Raw genomic sequence first — 11,199 nt, 5'->3', positions numbered from 1 at the left:
TAGTATCCAGAAAAATTTCACAGTTTATTTATTTTCTTTTGAAATGTTTATTTATTTAACTTAAAAAAATTTTTTTAAAGATGTGGGGTACAATGAAGGGTTGAGTATTCATATATTTATTATGCAAGTACCCTTATTGATGAGGTGTGCCCCCTCCTCTGGCAGTTTCTCACTATTGCCAATCTGTTTCTTATAGTATTATAATCATTGTTCAAGGTCTGCTTATAAGTGGGAACATCAGGTACTTTGTTCTTTGTTTCTATGATAGATCACTGAGTATATTAGACTCTAAATCCATCAAGTCGCTACAAAGTCCATATGTTTGTCTTTCTTTATTGCTGCATAACATTCCATTGTGTATCACATTTTTTTATCTAGACCAACTTTGATGGGCAGCACAATTGGTTCCAAGTTTTTGCTATTGTGAATAGTGCTGCAATAAATATGCATGTGCAGGTATTTTTTTTTTTTTTTTTGAGTTCCTTCAGGTATATTCCCAATAGGGGATTGCTAAGTCAAATGGAAGATGAATTTCTAATACTTTCAGAAATCACCATACTGTCTTCCAAAGAGGTTGCACTAGTTTGCATTCCCACCAGCAGTGTAGAAGTGTGCCTTTTTCTTTGCATTCTCGCCAGTATCTGTTATATGTTTTCTTAATGCTGGCCATACTTACTAGGGTTGGGTTGTATCTCAATGTAATTTTGATTTGCATTTCTCTGGTGATGAGTGAGGCTGAGCACTTTTTCATGTGTCTGTTGGCTGCCAGTATATCTTCCTTTGAGAAGTGTCTATTCTTTTTTTCCTTTCAGCACATTTGAGTTCCTTTTAGATCCTAGATGTTTGGTCTTTGTCAGATATACAGTTGCTGAATAGTTTTCCACATTCTTTAGACTGTCTTACTGCTCTCCTGATGGTTTCTTTTGCTTTGAAGAAGCTTGTCAGTTTGATGAGCTTCCACTTTTCTATCTTATCTCTTATGGAATAGGCACTTGGGGTTTTGATCAGGAATTGGTTTCCAGTTTCCATAAGGATGTCTCCTGTATTTTCTAAGGTTCTTCAAGTTTGAGGTTTTACGTTCAGGTCTTTGATCCTTTTAAAGTTAATTTTTGTGTATGGTGATAGGTAGCGGTCCTGTTTCAATCTTTTGCATGTGATCAGACAGTTTTCCCAGCATCATTTACTGAATAGATTTTCCTCTCCCCAGTGGTTGTTGTTGGAGGCTTTGTCAAAGATTTTGGTTAAGAAATTGAGGCTTTGCTCCTAGAATCACTATCCTGTTCCATTGGTCCTTATGCTTGTTTTTTATGAATACCTGGCAGTTTTGATTATTGTAGCCTTATAGTAAAGTTTGAAGTCTGGAAGTGTCATACCTCCTGCTTTGTTTCTTTTGCTAAGGGTTATTTTGGCTATTCATGGTCATTTCCATTTCCATATGAATTTCTGTATTGTCATTTCCAGATCTGAGTAGAATGGTGTTCGTAATTTAATGAGTATTGCATTGAATCTATAGATTTCCTTCGGTAGGATAGACATCTTAACAATGTTTAGGCCGGACTCAGTGGCTCAGCCTGTAATCCCACGCTTTGGGAGGCCAAGGTGAGTGAATTGCCTGAGCCCATGGGTTCAAGACCCACCTGGGCAACTTGGCGAGACCTCATCTCTATAATAAATCAAAAAAATTAGCTGGATGTAATAGTGTGCACCTGTAATTCCAGCTACTTGGAAGGCTGAGGTGGAAGGATCACTGGAGCCCAGCAGGTTGAGGCTGCGGTGGCCAGGAGCGGCCACTGCACTCCTGGGTGACTGAGTGAGACTCCAACTCAAAAAACAAAAAAACAAATAAACAAAAAAAATGTTTATTCTTCCCAGCCATGCTCATGGAATATTTTTTCATTTGTTTGTGTCTTCTTGAATTTCTTTGAGGAGTGTTTTGTATTTCTCAATGTAAAGATCTTACCCATCTCTGATTAGGAAGATGATAAGATATTTTATTTTATTTTTTTGTGGTTATTGTGAATGAGATTGTGCTTTTTGTTTGGGTCTCCGCCTGCTTGTTGATTCATGTATTTTGATGGTCTGTCATTAAATGCATAAACATTGATAGGTGTTTTATCTTCTTGCTGTATTCAGTATTTTATTAACATATTATGCCTTCTTTGTCTTTTGTAAACTTATTTAATTTTTATTTTATCTGATATTAATATGGTCACCCCTGTTCCTTTTTGGTTACCTTTTGAATGGGGTATTTTCCCCTCTTTTCAATTTATTTATTATGTCTTTGTATGGAAATTGAGTATTTTGTAGACAGCTTATGGTTGGACTATTTTTATAACTCATTCTCCCAATCTTTGTCTTTTGACTGAGAGTTTAATCCACCTATATGTGTAATAATAGCTGACAAAGGGGCTTCTGTTTATATTTTGTTATTTGCTTTTTGCATATCTTATGAATTTTCTCCCCATTACTGCATTATTCTCTTCCTTTGTGTTTAGTTTTTTTGTACTCGATAGCTTAAATTTCTTTCTCTTTTTCCCTGCTCTATATTCTATAGTTGTGTCTGTTAATACTATGAAAATTGGATTTAACATTTTGAAATTATAGCAATCGAAGTTGAATCTGTAACCAGCTTAACTTCAATAACATATGCAAACAGTATTCTTTTTACATCTTCATCTCCACTCCTTAGGTTGTTGATAACACAAAATTACATATTTTATAAATGTACTTTCTATAGTATACTCTAATTATGTTAAATTATCTAGAAAATAAAATGTGGAGTTATCAACCATAGTTTGAATAATACTAACTTTTAGATTGGTAATTTTAAAAATTCGTCTTTTACATTTATAGAAAACAAAAAATATAGTTGTAAACTAATATTACAATAATACTAGCTTTTATAATTTTCATCATTTTCTCAACTTGTTTTGCATCTTCTTTTAGTTCTTTGAGTAACTTTAAAATAGTTTTTCAAAGTCTTTGTTTATTAGATTTACCTCCAAGTGCTTTACAAGTACAGTTTCTGATGATTTTTTTCTCTTTAAATAAGCCATACATCCCTGGATTTTTGTTTGTCTGGCAATTTATTGTTGGTGTTGAAAAGTGGAAATTTGAATCAAATAATGTGGTAACTCTGAAAATTAGATTCACCTCCTGTCCCAAGGTTTGCTGTTCTTTATTATTATTATTATTTCTGTAGACCTTTATTATTCCTAGGAACAATCTGAAGTGTAAGCCTGAAGTCTTTTCAGTTCTCTTCTGACCATGTAACTGTCTCTGGAGATTCATGGTCGCCTTCTAATTTTTCACAGATATTCAGCTGCTTTTGAGTGCCTCAGCCTTTAATGTCTGGCTCCCTAAAAAAGAAAAAGAGGAAAATAAAGTATAGTAGCTCTTTACATCCCTTGAAAGTCACTTCAGCAAAAAAGGGAGAAGACGGCAACAATGGGGAGATGTGCAACAACAGTAGTCACCCTCTCTTGGCCTACAACTCTTGATTAAAAGAGGCAATCAGTAGTCAGAGCACCGATTACCACTATTTAAAAGACAGAGTACTTGTTATCTATCCTGGATCTTGCATACTGTGTGCAAGCTGTTCCAGAAACATGTATACAACTGCCTGCCACAGGATGTGAGCAGTGAGGGATTGGTTGTAAAGATGAAATTGAAATTGACCAAGCGTCATCTCTAGTAATTATCCCTGAAATTTGAATGCTTTCGATAGATTCAAGATTTCCAAAATCATTGTATCAAACAGATTCTGCCTGTGTTATCACTGTCTATGTGGGAATACGTGTTCTTGGAGCTTCCTACTCCATCATCTTCTTAGAATGTGTTGGTAAGAGCTTTTAACGTGCATAAACATTGGATTTTGTCATAGTTTTTTATATCTATCGGAACAATTCTGTTTTTCTTTAGTCTGTTTATTTGATAAATTTTGTTGACTGATTTTCAAAAGTTTGATATAGCCTTGATTTTTTAGGTACAATCCCACTTAGTCTGGATGTACCGTCATGTTTTTGTATTACTTAATCAATGTGTTAATATTTTGTTGAAGATATTAGGAGCTAATTTATTGTAAGAAATAATATGATCTATTTTCTTTCTTTCTTTCTTTTTTTTTTTTTTTTTGAGTTGGAGTCTCACTCTGTCACCCAGACGGGAGTGCAGTGGATACTCCCGGCCACCGCAGCCTCGATCTGCTGGGCTCTGGCAATCCTTCCGTCTCAGCCTTCCAAGTAGCCGGAATTACAGGCACATGCTACCACGCCTGACTGATTTTTTTGCTTTATTGTAGAGATGAGGTCTTGCTGCCCAGGCGGGTCTCGAATCTGCGGGCTCAGGCAATCCACTCGCCTCAGCCTCCCAAAGACGCGGGATTACAGGCTGATCCACCAAGTCCGGCTATTATGATCTATTTTCAAAGAGAAAATTAGTAAGAGCTAAAATAAAAAGAAAACAGGTGGGAAGAAGGCAGTCTTCTTTCTGTGCCCAACACCGTCATGGCTTGTGGACCCAATAAACATCTGAAGCAGATAGCAGCTCTAAAACATTGGATGCTGGATAAATTGACCGGTGTGTTTGCTCCTTATCCATTCACTGGTCCCCACAAGCTGAGAGAGTGTCTCCCTTTCATTATTTTCCAAGAAATAGACTTAAATATGCTCTGACTGGAGATGAAGTAAAAAAGATCTGCATACAGTGGCTCATTAAGATAGATGGCAAGGTCTGGACTGATATACTCTACCCTGCTTGGTTTAAGGATGTCATCAGCATTGACAAGACTAGAGAGAATTTCTACCTGATCTGTGACACCAAGGATAGGTTTGCTGTTCATCTTATCACACCTGAGGAGGCTATGTACAAGTTGTGCAAAGTGAGAAAGATCTTTGTGGGCACAAAAGGAATTCTTCATCTGGTGCCTTATGATGTTTGCACCATCCACTACCCTGACCCCCTCATCAAGGTGAATAACACTACTCAGATTTATTTGGAGACTGGCAAAATTTGACATTGGTAACTGGTGTATAGTGACTGGAGGCGCTAACCTGGGAAGAATCAGTGGGAGAAAGACATCCTGGGTCTTTTGATGTGGTTCATATAAAAGATGCCAACGTCAACAGCTTTGCCACTTGGCTCTCCAACATTTTTGTTATTGGCAAAAGTAACAAACTGTGGATTTCTCTTCCCCAAGGAAAAGGTATCTGCCCTGCTATTGCTGAAGAGAGAGACACAAGACTGGTAGTCAAACAGAGCAGTGGGTGAAATAGTCTCTGCGACATGTTAAAAAGAACTTTATCTAATTAAAGATAACACAAGGTGAAAAAAAAGCTAATCTCCTTGCTAGGTAACTATTGTAACCACAAAATCTTATGTATGAGAAAATAGTCTATTGCTCGAACCCACAGGATGTTAAACAATCCATACCTTTACAATTTAACTTAGAAAAACAAGATAAAAGTTTATGTCTGGAAATTTAGACAATGTCTGGAGAGATTATAAGCCCAAGTACTCAGCCAATGAGGAATTGGGGAGGAACTTGTGGTTTAGGTAAATAAATACTTGCTGTAACTATTGCTGGATGTGCCTGCTCTTCAGACACCCATTCTTGCAAGACTGTTAAGTATCACTTCTGCTGAATTCCTGGCTCCTGAGTCTTCTATCTGACTCCAGACAAATCATAGGGGGGGAGGTCCCTAATTCCCAAAATTTGGAGGCTGGTCCAGGATCTCTTTGACTGCATGGCATAGGTCTGCAATGGATTGGGGAGACGCGTCCTACCTTGAATTTGAGTGGTCCAATTCATCTGTGTGTTCTGCTCCCTGCAGAATACAGAGACAGCCCCAAAACCGTTTTTTTGGAAGACAGCAGAAATGAAGCTAGGAAATTGGTGTGCAGGCACTACAGTGACCTGGTAATCTTGTGCATGAGTCAAGGTAGGAAAATCGAACTATAAGTACTACCTTGGGGGTTTGGGAATTCTTGGAGGTTGAGTATGTGTGACTGAAACGAATTCTAGATACAAAGTGAATGTAGAGTCTCAATATGCAATACGCAGTTCCATTCTCCCATCAAGGAAATGGTCAGAGACAGATGAAGTGTGCCCCAATTTGTGCAAGAAACCTCCAGTAAGGGATGGGGTTAAGTACAAAGGGAAAAACACAAACACTGGGATCACTAACCAGACTGAGTGGAAAACAAAAATTCTAGACCTAGGGAAAAACGGAAGTGCAATCAGGAGTACTCCCTTAGAATTCCCTCCAGGAAGTCCACTGGAGCAAATGTTAAAGTTTTGGGAGGGCAATCCCAACAATAAGAAAAAAGTTTTTAAAGGTTTTAAAAATTAAATGGCCATGCAGACTGATTTGCCCCAATTTTGGTCCACAGTCTTTATTTATCTACCTATTGGGGCAAATGAAGTTTAGTCATACAAGCAGGTTCCAATTTTGTCAGAAATATAATTTGAATTTGGTGTCTTTTGTAGAGTGATGATTTTGTTGCTGTTTCATGGCTGAAGTTTGGAAGTAAAGGCTATTAAATCTTTGTGTGTATATATGTATGTTTGAATGTGTTTGAATTTATGTGTATGCTAAGTGCTTTGTCCAGCATACTATCAAATTGACTTCTAAGTAAATAAATACTCATATGATATATAAATAGGTCTAAATGCTTTCCAAGTTCATATGGCCTTAATGATCTTTGATAAATAAAAATGGGTTTAAAACCATTGATAAAATGAAAGTGTCTTTGGAATTGTCAACATACATTTTTGAATGGGTCTACTAATTAGTAAGTTTTGCATTTGCCTCTGCTAAATATTTTAAAGTATCAGAATTTTACATGACAGTTGTAAGACTATAAACCTAGCCAAGACCAGAATGATCTTTACTTATATTAATGTTTTTGCTACAAGTATGACTAATTTAAAATTGTTGGTTCAAAAAACAACAACAGCTAAGCCTTTAAATTATCAATAAAATGTTCATGTATTTACCTTTAAGATTCTTACTTACTCAACACCTGATGTTCACAGGCTTTAAAAATGATTAACCAGGAGATAACTTAAAATAATGACTGACCTTGTCTGAGAACTCAGTTTTCATAAGTAATTAAGCAAACTGGTATAATAAATAAATTGGGTGAATATGAATAACAAAATGCCAGGATAAGCTCTTCAAGTGATTTGAAAATCTTAAAATTGTTTTAGAAGCTCATTAAATGTCTGGGCTACTTTCAATTATAAAAGAGTTATAATATGAAAAAAATGTTTCCAACATTATGTAAAGTATCTCATCTGTCAAATACTAATATCTAACAAACATATCAGAATTTATTTTTTCTGGGTTTTAGTAAAATTTTAGGTTATTTTATGTAATCTGAAAATTATTTAAGGTTATTTATGAAAAAAGGAAAGAAAAAAGTAAATAAGAGAGAGATGTAAAGAAATCTGTGGGTATTAAGGTATATTTTTGGTAAGAAATGCTATAAAAGAAAGTGAATAATTTTATATATGAAAGAATTTTGTATGATGAAATTTTGTCCTAAAGTAAAATGACTGGTTATTTAAGAAAGAGGGAAATACAGGGTAAAACAGAGAGTCCAAGTATGTCAATGATATGTAGAAGTAAGAATAAGGTGCATGAAGAATTTATGAAATTTATGAAAGAAATTTTGGTGTATGATTAAGTTGGTTATAATTTTTTCTCCAGTTCTAACTACTGTTATGGCTTGAAAAGTTTTTAATTACTTAGGAAACTAAGCTTTAAAAGGATTGATATTTTTACATCATCATTTTGTATAGGAAAATATCTTATATGGCACATTTTTGTTCTATAATAAAATAGCTGGTTATTAAAAAAAGAAAGCATAGGACAAAAATAAAAGAGTCAAGCATGCTAAAAATGGTATAAATATTTCAAAATGTTATGTTAAATGTTTGTGAAAAAAATTAACTAGTAATTACCTGTAATCCTGTGTTATAACATTATGTTTTTAAAAATTGTAATACTTAAACTCTTCAAGTTCTAAATTCAGTCTCTCTAGAGTAGGATTTAAAAAAGCTTCCAAAGTCACATCTACCCCACACCTTCTTCCTAAACTGCATGGAGACTAGGCAGGAAACCTGGCACTAATTAAGTACTGGAAAGAAGATTGACTTATCAAGCATTCCTCACCACCACGACCACCATATGGATAGCAGAAAATAGTTTGACTCTTACACGGGTTAAGGAATCAACAAAGTACTTAATGGGGGAGGGGAGGAGAAAAACAGTTACGAGTTGTTCAGCGTGTCCAGAGAAACTTTAAGGCTAACCTTAGGAAAAACATCCAGAAATGACAACTAAATATTGGCAAATTGGGAGCTAATATGAGTAGAATGGATACGTAGTGACAAAGAAAACCATACTACCCCATTAAACTAATAATTAATGCAACTTAGTTGACTACACCATTAACTGTAAACTTGTCAAGTTTTACCTCATGAAAATCTAAACAAACAAACAAACAAAAACAATACCAAACAAAAGCAGCTTTCACAAGTAGATAAATATCTCTGTCCTGAACAAATCTCAGGTAATTAGGGACCTCCCCGTCCTAGCTGGGGGAATGTGTGGTGGACCTCAAAGCTTCAAAGTTGGACGCTGGGCCAGGAAGAGGCAAGACCAGATATCCAAACCTTCGAGAGATAACTTGCACCTTTCCAGAGGGGTCCCACCAGAGGATTGTCAGAGTTTGCAATGTAATCCTGTCTTGCTGACATAAATAGTCTGCAACTCCTCAACAGTAGTCTTCAAGTAACTCCAAGAGTGTATGGGTCGGGTGCCGACATTTCAGGGACAGATCCAATGGGATAATTCACCCTCAGGCTACTTGAATATAAGTATTCAACCAGTCCAGCACCAACCGAAGGTTCCATAATCAAGTATAGTCCCTCCCAGCAACGATCCTAACAGGGTGACAATAACCAAAGTCAAGAATCTAAGGCAAATTCTAGAAATTGAAACAGGATATAGGGACACCCATGCCTGGTAGAATGAATTACAATTTCAGTGCTTGCTTTAAATAAAAATGATTGCTATGCATGTGCTGCAGGATGGCCACAGGTAGTACCATTTCCCCTTGGCCGGGACACAGACCCCAATAGGATGAATTGCATGTTGGTTCTATACCAAGACAAGATTGCCAGGGAAAATAAGACTTGTAAGAGCCTGTCCCTGCTTTTCCCTGCATTACAGAGGTCAGATATGAGGGCATTCCCCTCTTTCTCCATAGGGATGGTGAACCACTCCTCCTGCCTCTCCAGGCAGGGGGAAAAGTTCAGAAAACCAATAGGAGACCTCAAAACCTGTGCCTGTGTCCAAAATGTCTCTGGTGAGTCCAATGGCAACTTCTCTAACTTGCACATCCCCTAAGCGGGTGTTTGGTGATATTATGGAGGGAAAAATGTGTGTGCCTTTTTGCCATCCAACTGAACTGGGTTTTTCAGTTGGTCCTATTGGCTATTCCATTTACCCTAACATTCCATCCCACATCTGAGAACACAGACTCCTCACTGATTTCAGAGAGCACTACATGTGTCCTTTAACTCGAATATGTACATTGAACCCATAGGGTCCCCCAGGGGAGTCCTTAATGAATTCAAGGCTAGAAACTAGATAGCCACAAGGTTTAAGTCTGCACTTTTTTGGTGGTCTGCTATTAATAAAAATGTAAATTAAATTAATTACACTTATTATAATCAGCAAAAGTTCATCAAATATACTAGGGATTTCCTTCAAGGGGTAGCTAGCCAATTGGACCCTACCAGCAGGAAGGTCTGGGAGAATAGAAAAACATTAAACATAATGTTAGCAGAGAAAAGGGGGGGTTTATGTCATGCTGGTAGGAAAATGTTGTTCATTTATCCCAAATAATACTGTGCCTAATGGGACTATAACCAAAGCTTTGCAAGACTTAACAATGCGAGCAAATAAATTAACTGAAAACTAAGGAACTGATGACCCTTTCACTGGAAGGTTGGAGGGATGGTTTGGAAAACGGAAAGGGGTGTCTGCTTCAATACTCATTTCTCTTATAATTGTTGCAGGAGTACTTAGTGCTGTAGTATGCTGTATAATTCCATGTGATAGAGGGCTTGTATAATGATGAACAGAAACTGAAACTAATGTAACAGACTTTGAAAAAGAAAATACAAGAATTTTAGAAAAATTTAAAAATCAAAAATGAATATAAGACCATAAAAGTAATAAAAGAAAAGGAGGAAATCTGTAAGACATAATATGGTCTATTTCCAAATAGAACATTACTGAGGCTGAAATGAAAAAGAAACAGGTGTGCTTTGCTAAACAAGACGAAAACATTAGCTGATCTGCTTGCTAGATAACTGTTGTAACCCCAAAAGCTTATGCATGAGAAAACAGTCTATTGCTCAAACACACAGGTTGTTAAGCAATCCATAGCTTTACAATTTAGCTTAGAAAAACAAGAAAAAATATTATGTCTGGAAACTTAGGCGATATCTGGGAAGATTGTAACCCCAAGTACTCAGTCAATGAGGAGTTGGGGAGGAACTTGTGGTTTAGGGAAATAAATACTTGCTGTAGCTGCTGTTGGGTGTGTCTGCTCCTCAGACACCTGTTCTTGTAAGTAGTAAAGTTTCACTACTGCTGAATTCCTGGCCCCTGAGTCTTTTATCTGACTCCAGACAAAGAATGGGGGTTCCTAATTCCCACACTTATTGAGAAATATTCATCAGTAATTGCAATTTCTGTGTTCCTTCTAATGTTTTCCTAATATGATTATGTAGAATTGGTATTTTTTTCTTGAGTATTTAGTAGAATTTACTAGGAAACCAATTGAGCCTAGAACTTTCCTTCTGAATGTATATGACAAAAATTAAATTTTGTTAATTGATCTAGAAGTATTTATGGCATAGATTTAGTCTTAATAAATCCTGATAGCTTGTTCCTTTCAAATAACTGATCAAATTAAACTCAATATATTGCCCTTTTTTTTATCCTTTCAAAAAATGAGCTTTTGATTTCATTGTTTTTTTTGTATTACATTTTTGTCTTCTATGTCCTGAATTTGTGCTTTTATTGTGGTGATCTGGATTCTTCTGCTGAAGTTAGGGTTTTTTTTTTGTTTTGTTTTGTTTTTTTGAGTTGGAATCTCACTCGGTCGCCCAGACTGGAG

The 11,199-nt window shown here is 36.2% G+C and overlaps 1 pseudogene; it reads left to right on the top strand.

Moving 5' to 3' along the window:
• Positions 1-4,505: 4,505 nt before the first annotated feature.
• Positions 4,506-5,268, top strand: LOC110594542 (annotated as a pseudogene).
• Positions 5,269-11,199: the final 5,931 nt, after the last annotated feature.

This window comes from Carlito syrichta, unplaced genomic scaffold, assembly GCF_000164805.1.
Source record: "Carlito syrichta isolate Samal-C Ts95f unplaced genomic scaffold, Tarsius_syrichta-2.0.1 Scaffold316040, whole genome shotgun sequence".
NCBI classification, from domain to species: domain Eukaryota; kingdom Metazoa; phylum Chordata; class Mammalia; order Primates; family Tarsiidae; genus Carlito; species Carlito syrichta.
The sequence above is the reverse complement of the archived record's forward strand: the minus strand, read 5'-3'. Positions and strand labels throughout refer to the sequence as shown.